This window comes from Sciurus carolinensis, chromosome 5 (genome assembly GCF_902686445.1).
Source record: "Sciurus carolinensis chromosome 5, mSciCar1.2, whole genome shotgun sequence".
Taxonomy (NCBI): domain Eukaryota; kingdom Metazoa; phylum Chordata; class Mammalia; order Rodentia; family Sciuridae; genus Sciurus; species Sciurus carolinensis.
The window spans coordinates 146,121,081-146,137,868 of NC_062217.1; the positions used below are offsets into that span (position 1 = coordinate 146,121,081).

A 16,788-nucleotide genomic window follows, 5' to 3' on the forward strand; every position below is an offset into this window, starting at 1 on the left:
AGCCATCCCAGTGTGCGTGAGTGCACTATGATTTCACACAACAGTAGATTGCTGATGGACACCATTCCCAGGACAAGCAACCTATGACTGCGCCTTTGTCAAAGACAAGGTGCCCCTTCATCTTCCATGGCTTAGCCAGGCTTCAAGGAAGACTGGTGCCTACGGTGCGGCTGGCGGTAGCTTCCCTGAAGCCCAGGTTCCATTCTAAGGAGGAAACGACTTCTTGCAGAGCAGATCTGGAAGCAGCAGGAAGACAGCATGAGCCACACTGACTGGGAGGAAGTCCCTTGAAGAGCCTGAGGGTCAACTCAGCTCAGTGAGGGAGCCCCCGGCTGGAGAAGGTGAGGGTTTCATTCCACCCATTTCCCACCAACACAACAAACCAGGTTTTCTCCACTAACTGGGAGTACAGGGAGAAGACAAGTAAATGCTGGACTGTAGGGAGCCCTCGATGTGCCCAGGGTCCTGTCGCAGCCCCAAGAGCAGCCACACCTTGTCAGTCACCAGCTCTGAGAGTCTGGTCTGGTAGCGCTTCTTCACAGCCTACCAGATGGGGCCCAGGCGGAGTCCCACATCCATGGGATCTGGACCAGGGCAAGTCTCCTCCCTGTTTTAAAATTTAAAAACTCAGGTCCAGAGATGTCATGTGACTTATAAACCCTCCTAATGACATGAGGGACACAGGAATCAAACCCAGGCCTGCTGTACCCCAAAGCCTGTACCCCTTCTCCAACTTAGATTCTACATCCAACCAACCTGTCAATCAAATGTAAAGGTGAAATAGACACCCTCAGATAGTAAAGGTTTCAAAGTGTTGGCTTCTCAAGTACCTTTCTCAACAAACTCTGAGAAGATGACAAATATTTTGCAATTTACCCAAATTGTGTTCCATTGTCCTCTTCTGTTTTCCCCATCTTTACAGGTCTTTTCCTTCAAAAAAAAAAAGTCTTTTTCTGTCAATTTAGTAAGACTTTGAGAGAGTAAAAGGAGATAATTCAATCAACTTTTGTTATCCACAAGATCTCTATATGGATTTCTATAAGCAGCAAGCCCTTCTTCAAGTAATCATCTCATGGAAAAGACAAATATCTAAATCACACAAATGTTATGTCCCACTGGCTGTTACATGGTTTCTCTTCACTAGCTGAGTATTAGGAAGTTTGTGCTGCTAATTAATGAAAAAGGAATGATCAAATTAGAACAACACCATTTTGAACCCACCGATTAATTAGTGATGTAGGTATTGAGTATTAGCAGCTGTTAACATCAGCCACCCCACACACATCATAACACATCATGTACACCTTCTGATGAAAGAACACACGGCCACCAATTGTTGCAAAAAAAGAAAATTGAATTTTATCAAGACTCTTGATCAACTTCCAATTTGCTAGGAAGACAGAGAAAAGGCATGATGAACCGTACCATCCATAAAATTGAGAGCGACTGAGGCAAAGTCTACAAGTAGAAAGCCCTGGGTTCTTAAACATAGAAGTGGGTGGGGGGAGGGGGAGGAAGAATCTTTGGATTAACAGAGATTTAAAAGACATATCAAACTAAAAAGTGGGTAATTGTGTACCCAGGTTCATAGCATTATTGTTCACAATAGCCAAGAATTCAAAGCAACCCAACTGTCCATCAACAGATAAATGGATAAACGAAATGTGGTATAGACATACAATGCATCAGCCCTAAAAGGGAAGGAAATTCTGACAAATGCTATCACATGGATGAAACTTAAGGACATTATGTCAAGTGACATTAGCCAGCCACAAGTACTTCCACTTATGACACCTAAAGAAGTCAAATTCATAGATACAGCTGGGTGCAATGGCACAGGCCTGTAATTCCAGCTACTCAGGAGGCTGAGGCAGGAGGTTCGAAGGTTCCAGGTCACACTGAGCAATTTAGCAAGACCCTTAGCAAATTAGCAAGACCCTGTCTCAAAATTTAAAAAATAAAATAAAAAAGGGGATGTTGCTCAGTGGTTAAGTCCCCCTGGGATCAATTCCCAGTACCACAAGGGGGGAAAAAATCATACATACAGAAAGTAGACTGATGGTTACAGAGGCCATGGGCAGGGGGCATGGGAGTGGTTGTTTAATAGGTGTGAAGTTCCAGATTTGCAAGGTGAGAAAGTCCTGAAGATCTGATACACAATAATATGCTTAACACTATGAAACTATACACTTAAAATGGTTAAAATGGTGAATTTTACATTATATGGGGTTTTGACTACAATTAGAGAATAAAATTATCTTTTAAAATATGTAAATGTGTGAGACTAAATTGTAGAATTTAAGAAGATGCCCTTGGGTAATATAATTATAAAGAAATTTGAGGAAGTGATTCCCTTCAGAGTTGGAGTGGGAGCTCCTTCTGATGGGGAGGAAAAGGGCTGTGGGGAGCAGGGAACAGCGAGGCTTCAGAACTGTTTCTTAAAAAAAAAAAAAAAAAAAGAGCAAAATCCAGGGCTGGGGTTGTAGCTCAGTGGTAGAGTGCTTGCCTAGCATAGGTGAGGAACTGGGTTTCATCCTCAGCACCACACAAAAACAAACAAATAAAATATAAAGGTTTAATTCTTAAAGAAAAAAAAAAAAAAAACTTTCTTGAACTAGGAGCTAGAACCATGGTATGTCCCTTTCCACAACTTGGGCTTTATTGACTGAGCTTGGGTCACATACCCCTCCTTGACTGAGCACCGTGAGTTAATCCTGGCTTCCACATCCCGGCCCCTTGGCCTGGGTGATCAGACCTCCCTAGGATTCGGTTTGCCCAGCCCCACGAGATAACAGCAGCACCTGCTTCACTGGGTTGCCCTGAGGGTCGTTCATTTATTCAGCACATACTTATTGCATGCCAGCTGTGTGCCAGGCAGCACGGGGATGTCGAAGCCCCAGCAGAGGACAAAGAGAGAATCGCACCCTCACAGAGTTTCGAGTTGAGGCCCAGCCAGGGAGACAGACGTGACACAAATAGACGTGTGGGTTTCATAGAGTCATTTGCAGCCGTGATTAGCGTTCCAAAGCATAAGCACCGAGCTCCATGGAAAGGAAGAAAGGCGACCTCGCTCAGACTGAATGAGCGACATTTAAACAGCCCAACACTGGGCGTGGCGCAGCCGCATTAGTCGTTGGCGGCCATCATGCAGGTTCTTGCTCCTTCCTGGCCCTCTGGCCTCCCACAGCGACTTCCTGCTCCTCTCCATCCTGGCAACCCACTGCAAGTCTCCTAGGGATGGGGAGAGAGCGTGACGCACGTGCGGGGACCGCGGACGAGCTGCAGGCTGAGGACAGTGCTCCTGGTGGGCCACGCTCACCGGCTGAGGCCCCCCCGCCGCCAGGAGGCCCGTGGAGGCTCCAGCATCCCCCCAGCTCCTTCCCTGGCTCCAAGTCAAGTCCTAAATGAAGGAATGCTGGAAAGAGATTCGCTGTCTTACAAGCGACTTTTCATCGCCATTGCCAGACTATTTTCCTCAGTCACAGCTCCCTAGACACAGGGACCAGAGCCCTGCCCCGTCCCAAGCGGCCGCGCTGTATCATAGCATCCTGGTGACCGCCTCTGGAGGCACCATTTGCAAAACTCTTTTTCATCCGAGGAGTGTCTGGAACACGCTCTGTCCTACCCCGCCCTCTGTGGCTCTCCTGTGCTCTTCTTCAGGGAGGAGGAGCAAGGAGCCACTGTTTTGGACCCCTGCCACAGCAGTCGCTCTGTTCCTGTGTCCCCAGCACTGCCTCCGACCTCTGCTCAAGCCCTCAGGACCCTAATCAGGACTCTAATCAGGACCCGCTGTTCTCCGGGCTTCCCACTTCAAGCACCTTCAATGTCTCCCTGGGTCTGGACGATCCAACCAGGCTCTGAGGTTGCCAACAAGGCCCCTTGTGATCTGGTCCTTGCCTTACACTTCCAACAGTATGTTCTAAGCCAGATCTGAAGAGTATCCTTGACCCGAGGCCTCAGGGAGCCCTGAGGTTGTGAGCAGGGACACAAATGAGGCATGATCCCACTGGACTGAGAAGGACAAGACTGAAATCAGAGAAGCCCAGTTAAATGACAATGGGGATTTGAACTGACGTCACCATGGTAGAAATGTCAGTTCGAAGTCACCTTTATTATTAAACTTCTGACTATGGAAATATAAAATATGTATGTAAATGGCGAGAGAACCATACAATGAACCTGCCTGGACCCTTATCCCATAGCTCCAACAGAGACCAGCTCAAAGCCAAGCTTGTTCCAGAAATACCCAGTCATGCCCTTCAACCCAAATATGTTGTTTTGAAGCAAATCCCAAATGTTGAGTAGTTCATCCATAACCATGTTAATAACCATTTCTATAACATAAGGATTCTTTTAAAAATATATCACATTATTGCAACTTTAAAAATCAACCATAACACAAAGGGCAATTTTTAAGACTCGATACTTATTACCAAACTACCATTCGGAAGAGCAGCTGTGAGTTCTCAACTCACCGCACCCTTGCCAGCGCTGGGTGCTGCGAGAAATGGATTTCTACAAGTGGTTCAACCTAAACACTAATAGCTGAACCTTAAATTCCAGGTTCACTTGGTGAAAGGAGGCAGCCTCGGAAACACGTTCTGCAGAAACCTCATCACAGGCCTCCTTGGGGATCAGGAAGTATGAGACCTGTGCTGGGACAGCACCTGCACTTGAGGTCTCAGGACCGTTGTTGGGCCCCCATGGTCAGCAATGGAAGATCCTAGAAATGGGGGTGGTGAGCCCCCCAAGCCCTTGCTGGCTTAGAGCAGGTACAGCATGGGCCCAGGGAGCTCAGCCCCAGCACATCCTGTGCCCCTGTGGGCCTTGGTCAGAGGGGCAGATGAGAAAGGGCTTCCTTGGGACCTGGAGATTCCAGAAACAGTCTGACAGAAACAGAGAGAAAGATCATCAGGTGCTCCCTTCTGTGGTCAAGTTTGCCTGCCAACATATTCCCCGTGTGGCTGAAACCCAGAGACTTACTGTCTTGCCTCTCCTCTGCCTATTCCCCTCCCACAGTGACTCATTGGCCCCACATTCAGTCAGGGACCTAGGATATTTGTGGAGTGCGGATGAGCCCCTGGTCATCAGCTGATCCTGCAGTGTGAGCAAAAAGCCAAGCCTGGGAAACATCCCTTGCCAAAGGGGAGGAAGTTTTCGGCCTTGACTCTGGGCTCTGGTGCTGTTATCAGACATCCCAGGACAATGGTTGTCCTGGGTACAGCAGGATAATTGCAGAATGTTCTTAGCACTGCAACAGTAGGATAGCTGCAAAAAATGTTTCTAGCTCTGTAACTTTTTAGTGCACAAAGAAGCCTCTGACAAATTACAAGTCTTGAACAATTTACAGTGCCCCTATAGTTTTATCTTCCTGATTATCAGACCCTAAATAATAAACTTGCAGAACTAGTTCTGGGTCACTGTCCCTCCATCAGAGTGCAGTGTCCCATCTGGCTCTACCATTTTGTGAAAATATCTCTGCATCTTCTTTGTCTCTGTGTTTTATTTCATCTCCCATGGTCCCTACTCGAGAATCCTTTGTTGATGCTGTGCGGGCCACAACAGATATTAAAAATATATAAACTAGATAGATGGATTTCCAGATTCAGAAAGCAACTTCACTTTATATAGTAAGATGCAAACACCCCAGCTCTAGAACTCTCTGTCCCATCACCCATCACTCTCTGAATCCTGGTTTCTCTAGTCAAGTTTAACTTCCTAGTACTGCCTCCTACCCTCAGCCCAAAAGAGAGGCAGCTTTCCTTCCAAGCCATCCATCCATGTGCTGAGTCCTTGCTGGTCCAGGCACTGCGCTACGCCTGGGAGATGCCAAGGTGAATTAGACACAGTCCTTCCCCTGAAGGAGCTCCCCATCTGGAGAGAGATGATCCTACAGATGTGGTACAATGTGGTCAGCACTCCAGGAGAGGGGTTACTGGGATGGGAGTTCAGCAGGCAGAACCAGGGCTCTGCCTGGGAGGGAGAAACCTTCTTGGAAGAGGTTTCTTTTGAGCTGGGTTTTGTTTTGTTGTTTGTTTGTTTGTTTGTTTGCTGTGTTGGGAAGTGACCCCAGGGCCTCCTGCTTACTAGACAAGGTGCTTTGCCATGGAGTCACATCCCCAACCCTGAACTGGGTCTTGAATGACTCTGAATTTATCTCCTGGGTCAGACATGAATTAGTGTTCTTTTGATTCAAGCAGCAAAATATCTCTTCACATGCCTATTGACCATTCAAAGTTCTTCTTTGAAGTAATGTCTATTCAGATCATTTACACATTTTAATTTTATTTATTTATTTATCTTTGTAATAGGGATTGAACCCAGGGGCACTTTACCCCTGAGATACAGTCCTAGCCCTTTTTATTTTTTATTTTGAGGCAGGGTCTCACTAAGCTTGTAAGGGCCTTGCTAAGTTGCTAAGGCTGGCCTCAAACTTGCAATCCTCCTGCCTCAGCCTCCCAAGTTGCTGGGATTACAGGTGTGCAGAACTCACCCAGCTACTTTGCCCATTTTTAATTTTTTTAAATTGTTGAGTTGTAAGAATGCTTTATACATTCTGGATACCAGTCCATTGTCAGATAAATAATTTACAATATTTTCTTTAATTTTGTGGGTCTAAATATCTTTTTAGCCTTTTACATCTAATGTCATATGTATAAGCTACCTAATAAAATTTCATAGGTGATTTAAATTTTTCTGATAACCACAAAAAAGGTGGAAACAGGTAAAACTGATTTTTAATAATAAATTTCAGATAATCTTATATATCTGAAATTTTATCATTTCAACATGTAATCCAAACAAAAATATAAATGAGATATTTAACATTCTCTTTTGTACTAACTCTTCAAAATCAGACATAGAAACACAGCCCACCTCAGCTGTATATAATATGCTATGTATCATACACATTATCATGTCCATCATTAAGCTTCCATTCAACACAACACAACCCAAGACACAACCTTTGCACGAGATGGCTCGTGCTTTCCCTGCTGGAAGGCAACATGCAAAGCCCCAAGAGTTATTGTGTCAACTCCAGAAAACATACACATCATCTATCTTTGAAAGATTTTAATTATTCCTCAAATTCAGTCATAGACCCACCCAAATAAATTTGTAATGTTAACCTAACAATAATTCACATATAAAACAAGAAGAAAAAAGAAATTCATTAATGCACTAACACACGCACAGAAGAAGGTGAAAATACGCAGAACTGACAGAGTCCCCAGTCAATGGCTGCAACTCCATAGTTGATATTCATAGTGTCCATCTTCCTTCACGTGTCCTAGGCTCCCTCTACCTTCCACCAAGACCTGAGCTTCTCAAGTCCTCTACCTTTGGGGTGACTCTGAACTTCACTGCTGCAAGGTCTGAATCCTTAGTGGCGCCAACTTTGGCTGGTTGCTATAGTTTACTATTAACTTCTAGTATGAGCATGGAAAGACCAAAAGGTGCCCCCAAGGTTGGAGGCATGTTTCTTCTTCCCCTATTTATAGCAGCAAGCCTCTTTCCCTTTGGTTCAGAGGCAAGAGGAGCCAAGTGCAAGCTCCATTCAACAGAACGTGATCACATCCCTTGAAGCAACTTTCCCCCAACCTTCCCCCATCAGAAAGCAAGCCACGGAGCCAGCCGCTCAGAGTTGCTGGAGCAGGAGGAAAGAATGCCGAAATAGTGAGCAGACCCCTCCCATCCCTGCCACTGGATTTCCATGGAAAAACAGTCTCAGATTCCAAGCATCCTGTAAGACAGAACCCTGACTTTCCAGACCAAATAGTGCCATAACCAAGTCTCAGCTGGCTATATCACAGAGCCATCAGGCCAGCTGCTTCTGGGCTACAGGGCCTGTGATTAAGCTAGTGGATTCACATGAGGGCAAGTCCACTGCTGAACTTCCTTTGCTTCGAAGTGAGCTCCCTGGTCAGAAGCAATGTTACACAGAGTACCATGACCACAACTGAGGTACTCCGTGAACACACAGATGGTGAGGCTGGCAGAAGTATTTCAGGAAGGGCTGGCAAATCCATAGCCAGAATAAGTGTTCCAATGAAGACAAAACTGATGCCCCTCCATGATGGAAAAGGTCCTGTGTAATCAGTCTGCCACCAGCTGACTGGCTGACTGGCCCCATTTCCAGGAATGATAAACTTCTACAATGCCTAGGGGTTATTTTTCTTCCTTCCTTTCCTCATTAGCTCTGTAATTTTCTGAGGGCCTCTTCTGGGTCCAGTCATAGATAAGTCTTCAGCCTGTAAATGGCACAAGAGGGGCTGGGCTCTCAGGCACAGGACATTCTGTCTACAGAGGCATGAGAAATTAGAGATGGCCGCAACTATTACCATTCAACAACACAGTGTCAAGCACTGGACAGAGTCTGGGACATCTGAAACCTAGCTCCAGGTATAGCACTAGCACCTGTGTGACAGGAATGGGGGCTCTTTGCCTCTTGGGGCTGTTTCCCCATTCTTGAAATGAAATGGGAACTCCAGGGTAGTAGCACCAGCGTTGGACCAAGGGGAGTGTGATGGGACTCCTTTCCCCTTGGGTGCAGTCAACAAGAGGGAATTGTTTAAATAATCAGTAGTTGGTCTTCTTATAGGCCCATAACCTTCAATTCTAAACAATGTAAGAAAATGCAAAAAAAAAAAAAAAAAACACTTTTGCTCACCTAAGTTCTAAACAATTGCTGCAGATGCTGTGTTTTTGGTTTTTTGTTTTTGCAGAACTGGGGGTTGAACCTTGGGCCTTCCACATGCTAGGCTAGCACTCTACCACTGACCTATATCTTCAGCACTTTTTCTGTTTTTTTAATTTTGAGACAGGCTTGACCTCAAACTTGCGATCCTCCTGTCTCATGTACCATCATGCCCAACTTACTATTAAGTTTTAATAATGTATGTGTAAGCTTTAAATGTGCATGTTTTTATTATTTATCTTTTAATAAAGTGTATTATACATGGGCGTTAACTTGTAGGACTCTCAATTATATGATTGGCCCCAGACAAAGGCCCAGCTATGTGTGTTTATTTCTAGAGTAAGTTTTTAATGGTTTGGAATCTTTCAGACTCACTTCTGGCTAAAATTTAAACATATAAGTCAAAGACAGGAATATTTAAGTGAAATCCCCACCCAATCTCTTAGGCCTAATGCTTAGGTAAGCGAGGCAGAGCACCTGCGCCATCTAGTGGCAGAAGTGGTGATTACAGGCACATGTGGCTGAGTGTTATCCCTGAAGACAGCTCTGTCCAATGGGGTAGTGACATGTGGCTGTTAAGTACTTAAAATGAAATATGACTATGACTTGTCATATTTCATTTCAAGCGATCACGTAGAGAATAACCAGTGAAAAATTCATGGGCAGCTTTTTAAATTGAACTGTGGGCAAATAGAACACGATGGCACTCTATAAAACTGTGGCATTTGCCTTTAGGTTGAAATGTTCTTATCACAGTGATTGCTGGACAGCTCCTCAAATACAGTGCAGCCCTGATGGGACAGTCACATGGGATACATCACCTAAAGAATGCTACTTTATAAAGAAGTACAGGTTGTTCCAGGGTGGCAGTTTCAGGTCCACAAATAGAATCTTCTATTTAACACACTCACTGCTGTAGAAGTGAACAGAATATTGAATTGTCATCCAAGGAAGAACCTCTGCTTTTCTCACGCTTACAGTATGCTGACGTGCTGCTCTGGGCTCTCAATGCAACATGATAGGGCAGGAGCTCCCTATTTGAGAGTTAACCATTAAGCACATATAGTACTTATACTTAAGATGTTTAAATTTGTGATTCAGTCCTTTTTTTCATACTGGGGACTGAACCAGGGGTATTCTACCACTGGGAACTACACTCCCGGTCCTTTTTATTTTTTATTTTGAGGAGGTCTCACTAAATTGCTGAGTCTGGCCTCCAACTTGCAACCCTCTCACCTCAGCCTCCCACAGGCATGCCCTACAGCACCCAGCATGATTCATTCTTTAAGGCTAGACATATGACTTAAAATATATCCACATACAGACATGTGCTACAGACATGCTCCAGATTGCATAGATAACAGTGATCCCATGAGGTTATTACAGAGCTGAAAAATTCCTGTTGCCTGGAGATGTTGTCTCTGTCATACATGGAGCAACACATGCATTGCACATTTGTGGTGGTGCTGGTGTAAACCTCCTTTGCTTCCAGTCACAAAAAAGTATAACACATACAATTATGTACAGTACGTAATACTTGATAATAATGATAAACTTCGTTACTGGTGTATTTACTATACTGTTTTTTTAGAGTGAACTCCTTCTATTTATTGAAGAGAACAGCTCACTGTCCAGCGGTATTCCATGCTGCCCTGGCAGCAGCTTCACACAGCTCGTGTTTACCATGTCTCTTGATGGCCTCGAGGCCCCATCGCAGAGGCCACAGGGAAATTGACCCAGGTCATGCAGGTTCGTGCAACGCACTACAATGTTCATACAACAGCAAAATTGTCTAATTGTGCATTTCTCAGAACACACCCTCATCACTGGGCAACGTGACTGCATAGCACATCAATATTTTTCCTTTGAGGGCTATTATTTTCCCCTCTGAGTCATTGCCAGTGGACACAGATCATGAAAATATGATGAGAAATGCAGCAATCTTATGCACCACTTTAAATTTGTACTTGCCATGGCCTTGAGTCAAGAGAGCCTCAGCTGTATCCATGTGGAAAATTGACATTCCCCCGCCCCAGGTTGGTACATGAGTCCCCAAAAGAGGCTCACCTCCTCAGCTTTGAACGTTGACTCTTTTCTAGCCCACTGGCTCCACCTCCTGGGCTTCTCTGACCCTCAGGCTCACAATTTCCAGACAGTGGTTTCCTTTCTCTTCTGCCCACAGATGTGGTTCAAATGAATGAAGCATTCTTCAATACCAAGGCATTGACAATAATACAACGTATTTCTGGGAATATAAAGGGGAAGCTAGCAATGACACCAATGGATCCTCCTGCTCACCTTAATCCTGATTTCAAGTACAAGACTCAGGATCTGGGCACTGGATGCTGCTGATAAAGCATTAAGATATTAACATTCAAGCTGAACTAGGCTTGGCCTCTGCTCAATCCATTTTTTTTGTTCAAGAGACTGGCCTCCAAGAAGCATCTAAATGATGTCTTCCATGCTTAACCATAGCCTGGGGTTCAGCCTTCACCATTCCAGCACCCTGCAGGCCTCCAATTCAAGAACGCAGGTAGGAGCAAAAGTGGGCCAGCACACCAGCAGGCGAAGGAGGTGGAATCGGCCCAGGAGGAGAGGGAGACCACAGCAAGGCTCTTCCCAATTTCCAGTTTTCCTCTCTTTTCTTTCCACTATTTAGTGCATGTCTACCTCTTCATTCCTTTCTGTGATCAGAGAGTACATGCTGAACACTCAAAAGCATGATGATCCTCCTCCTATTTTTCAAAATACCTCTTGTCCTCTCCAGCCCATTTTCTTTTCCTTGGCATTACCAGTTTTATTTAAACCTCTCCCTCCTTCACTTTCAGGGAGCAGACGTGACTCCTTTCTTTACAGTAAATAAAACTGTAAAGTCCTGGCAGATGGAGAAAACAGGTAGTTCTCAGCAGCACCTAAGCAGTGAAGGTGACCAAGACTTACAGAGGAGCACATGGGTAGTTCAGAGTCAAGACAACTGAGGAGCTTTTATTTCTATTCAGGATTTAAGTAGCTTTTTTGTTATCAAAGTAACTACATCAGCATCAATATCCTGCTGATTATAAAATTAATCCTTGGCAGAGAGAATTAACATTTAATGAATACTCGCCATCTGCCAGCACTGTTACAGGCTAGCAGTTCTCAGTATTTTAGTGGTCAAGGACTCCTCTGAGACTCTTGTGAAAGCTCTGAAATCTCTTCCCCGGAAAAATGCAAATAGACACAAAACTTCACATAGAAGCACAGGGACAAATGCTCTCCTGAAGCACAGCCAGAAATTCCAAATGAAACCCTGGCCTTCTATCTGTTCACCCACTGAGCACGTTAGCATTGTTGACATGGATACCGATCCCCACCTTACAGGTGAGGGGACACAGGGTTCAGGAACATACCTAAAATCACTTAATGAGCAATAGCTACAATAAACCAAGAATCTGTGTTCCCCACAAATTCATGATGAAATCTAATCCCCAATGTAAGGTTATTTGAAGGTGGGGGGTCTTTGAGAGATGATTAGGTAATGAGGATAAAGCCCTCAAGAATGGGGTTACTACCCTTATAAAAGAAGCCCCAAAGAAATCCTTGTCCCTTCTGCCATGTGAGTTACAGAGAAAAGATGGCAGCTATGAACCAGGAAGCAGGGACTCAACAGACACCAACTCTACCAGCACCCTGATCTTGGATGTCCCAGTCTCCTGAAAGAAAAACAAATTTGTGCTTGTTTTTGTGTTTCATTGCGGGGTTTGGGTTTGGGTTTGGGTTTTGAGGCAAAGTCTAAGGTTGGTCTGGAACTCCTGGGCTCAAGCAATGCTCCTTCCTCAGCCTCCCAAGGAGCTGGAACTCTAGGAAGGCCACCCTACCTGGCAATTTGGCTTGTTTATAAGCCACCCAAGTCTGTGGTATTGTTACAGCAGCCCAAAAAGAAAGACAGAAACATTTCAACAAGATTTGTCTAAACATCTAGTATTTACTATTCCTGTATCTCTCATTCATTTTCAATTTTTTAAAATTTCTTTTCAATTTCTTCATCAATGACTTTCCTCTCCCCTCCCTTTCCTTTTAACACTTTTTATTTTTACAGATTGTATTTTGATTCATTGTACACAAATGGGGTAAAACTTTTCATTTCTATGGTTGTACATAATGTAGATTCACACCATTCATGTAATCATACATGTGCATAGGGTAATGTCTCAGTTCACTATTTTCCTTCCCCCACCCCCTTCCACCCCATTTCCCTCTACACAATCTAAAGTTCCTCCATTCTTCTCTTACCCCCTGCCACCCCACCCCACCCGTTATGTATCATCATCCACTTATCAGAGAAAACATTCGGTCTTTGGTTTTGGGGATTGGTTTATTTCACTTAGCATGATATTCTTCAACTCCATCCATTTATCAGCAAATGCCATAATTTTATTCTTCTTTATGGCTGAGTAGTATTCCATTGCATATATATACCATAGTTTCTTTTTTTTTTTTTTTTCATTTAGCAAAGAGTTTTATTCAAAAGCTTCTCAGCACCATCTAGTTGTCAGAGAGAATGAATATCACCTTTTCCTGCCACCCAACCCCCAACTCAGAGGCAGAGGCTAAACCATTTGGCTGGAGCTCCCCCTAATGATGAGAACTGAGATCATGACAGGTACTGGTGGTTCTCCCACCCACTTTCTCCAGGCCTCTGGTTAACCTAACTCAAGCAGAGCTGTACCCCCACAGTTCAGAACAACAGGAAGGAATCATGTCGGATCTGATCAACCTCCCATTCTTGAGCTATAAGAGGCACATGAAATTACCTTGAAAAAACTGAATTCAGTGACTGCCATCTAGGAAGGACGGTGATCTGTGAGGCAGCATGCAGTTTAGAGAGTTCAAATCTTACGTGACCCTCCCCAACTCTGCACTAGAAAGGAGTATTAGGTCCATTTTCTTTCCACACACCTCAGTGATCTCTATGACAACAGACACTGAAGGCTTTTTTTTCTTCTGGCACTGGAGATTGAACCCAGGGCCTGGCTCATGCTAAGCAAGCGCTCTGCCACTGAGCTATACATCCCAGTCCCACCGAAGACCTTTTTGACAGAGTTAAGACAATTACATCTGATTAAAATGCTAAGAGATCCTGAGCTGTTGGAGATGAGGAGTAGATAATATGACCTGATCTTTCCCTTTTTTTTTTCTTTATGAATATTTTGTTTCAGCATAAAGCACACTTCCCGAAGAGGTTCCTGGAGGAGACTAGAAATCCAAGAGTCTGACTGTGTCCTGTGGAAATACACAGTCACCTGTGTAACTTTGGCTTCAGTCCCTGGATCTGTCCTTTGCAGCTACATCAGGTCCCAAGGGAGGAGGAAAGAACCAAGGCAGTATCACTCAGCCAAAGCCCCCATGGGGTCCCATGCTGGCAGGATGATGGGCTCCTGCTCTAGCACAGCCAGCACCTCTTCAGGGACATGCTTCCTGTCCACCACCACCTCATAGACATATTCAGAGAACCACTCGTCGGTCATGCACAGGTAACCTTTGTGGCCATGGTCTTCACCCCATGAATTTTCCACTCTCTTCTTTTTTTTTTTTTTTTTTTTTTTTTTTTTTTTTTGGGTGCTGGGGATGGAACCCAGGGCCTTGTGCTTACAAGGCAAGCACTCTACCGACTGAGCTATCTCCCCAGCCCCGAATTTTCCACTCTCCATTTCACGAATACACCATCCTGATCATCCTTCTCTGAGACAGCAGTGAAGGTCATGGCATGGGTCATAAGTGACTCACCAAAAGCCAACCTCTCGGCTTTATTCATGTTCTTCAAGGAGACGCCAAACACTAACTCATGATCATAGACATTCATGTCACTGAGGCCCAGCTTGCCATTGAAGTGTTTTCCAACATCACAGCCAAACTACACAGCCTCTCCATCTTTGATGGAGTCAGCAACCATCTTTTTCAAGAAGTCAATAGGCTGGTTGTTATATAGAGTTTTTCTCCCTCCAACCATATTGCTTAAGTAATCTACTGTGTAGAGTTTGTTGTACTTGTGCTGGGGCCGTGGGTCATTCACGAAACATATCTTATCTTCCATATTGAAGAGTGGCTTGACATGTTCTCTGTAAAACTCCAAGGGTGTTATGGGGCCAATCTTGTGATAATTTTTATCTTTGTCTCGATACTCCCAGGTGAATGTCTCTGGTGGATTACCCAAACAGATGCACACCACACGGAATATCTCCTCCATCATGAAGTCCTGCGTAGCTTTCTCCCTTAGTTGCTCCACTATGCACCAGGTTCCGTAGTCGAATACAGAATTCTCTCATCTTGTGATTCAGAATATCATTCATCCGTCTGCTTGCCTCTGTTGTATGAGATTCAGGGAAGCATTTCTTAGGGACAACACCATATTTTTCAACAATAATAACAAGCATATCCCATTGCCCACCATCATTTGTAGGATTCATAAGCAAATACTGCACCAGTCTCCCATCCTCTGGCTCTTTTTTCTGGGCTGTGTCCACAAAAGCATTCAAGAAGAAATAACAGCGTTCAACCTGAGCTCTTCTGGTTGGTGACTGGCTTGCCTTCCTGAGGCACAACGTGCTGGAACACATGCTGAGCACCCTGTACGGTGGCCCTCTTCAGACAGATGTCCAGCAGGTCGTGGGTGGTCCTGACATTCTGGGCGAGTACGAACTGAGGGTCAGAATTCAGTTTCTGAATCAGAGCAGCTACCTTCTCCGAATTCAGACCCGCGTTGTTCATGGTGCCCACGCTGCCCAGTGGGGTAACGTTAGTTTCCAGGGTTCTTCAGGTGAACGCTGGGGTTGCACCGCGGACAGCTGCCTAGGTGGCCCAACCTGGCTCTAGTACCCGGAGCGCCGGAAAAAGGAAACCGGCTCGGTGGTGGCTGAGGCCCAGAGAAACGGGGTCGCGGAGGGACAAAACTCCCCCCTTGCGTTGCTGAGTCAGCGCCTTCGGGGTTGGCCCCGCCCGGGGCACCACAGTTTCTTTATCCATTCGTCAATTGAAGAGCATCTAGGTTGGTTCCACAATCTAGCTATTGTGAACTGTGCAGCTATGACCACTGATGTGGCTGCATCACTGTAGCATGCTGATTTTAAGTCCTTTGGGTATAAACCGAGGAGTGGGATAGCAGGTCAAATGTGAGTCCATTCCAAGTTTTCTAAGGAATCTCCACACTGCTTTCCAGAGTGGCTGCACCAATTTGCAATTCCACCAGCAATGTATGAGTGTGCCTTTTTCCCCCCGACATCCACGCCAACACTTATTATTGCTTGTGTTCTTGATAACAGCTGTTCTTATTGGAGTTAGATGAAATCTTAGGTTGGTTTTGATTTGCATTTCTCTAATTACTAGAGATGATGAGCACTTTTTCATATATTTGTTGATCACCTGTATATCTTCTGTGAAGTATTCACCCAGTTCCTTAGCCCATTTATTGATTGAGTTCTTTGTATTTTTGGTGTAAAGTTTTTTAAGTTCTTTATAAACCTTGGAGATTAGTGCTCTGTCTGAAGTGTGCATGGAAAAGGTTTTCTCCCACTCTGTAGGCTCTCTTTTCACATCATTGATTGCTTCCTTTGCTGAGAAAAAGCCTTTTAGTTTGAATCCATCCCACTTACTGATTCTTGCTTTTATTTCTTGAGCTCTGGGAGTCTTGCTAAGGAAGTCTGGTCCTAAGCCAACATGATGAAGATTTGGGTCCACTTTTTCTTCTGTTTGGTGAAGGGTCTCAGGTCTAAATCCTAGATCCTTGATCCACTTTGAGTTGAGTTTGGTGCAGGGTGAGAGCAGGGTGAGAGATAGGGGTTAATTTCATTTTACTGCATATGGATCTCCAGTTTTCCCAGCACCATTTGTTGAAGAGGCTATCTTTTCTCCATTGTATGTTTTTGGCACCTTTGTCTAGTATGAGATAACAGTACTTATGTGGGTTGGTATCTGTGTCCTCTGTTCTGTACCATTGGTCTACCTGTCTATTTTAGTGCCAAAACCATGCTATTTTTGTCACTATTGCTCTATAGTGGAGTTTAAGGTCTGGTATTATAATACCTCCTTCATCATTCTTCCTGCCCAGGATTGTT

General features: G+C 44.6%; 1 pseudogene; it reads right to left on the reverse strand.

The window, feature by feature from the left end:
- Positions 1 to 13,735: 13,735 nt before the first annotated feature.
- LOC124985251 (bleomycin hydrolase-like) lies at positions 13,736 to 15,461 on the reverse strand (annotated as a pseudogene).
- Positions 15,462 to 16,788: the final 1,327 nt, after the last annotated feature.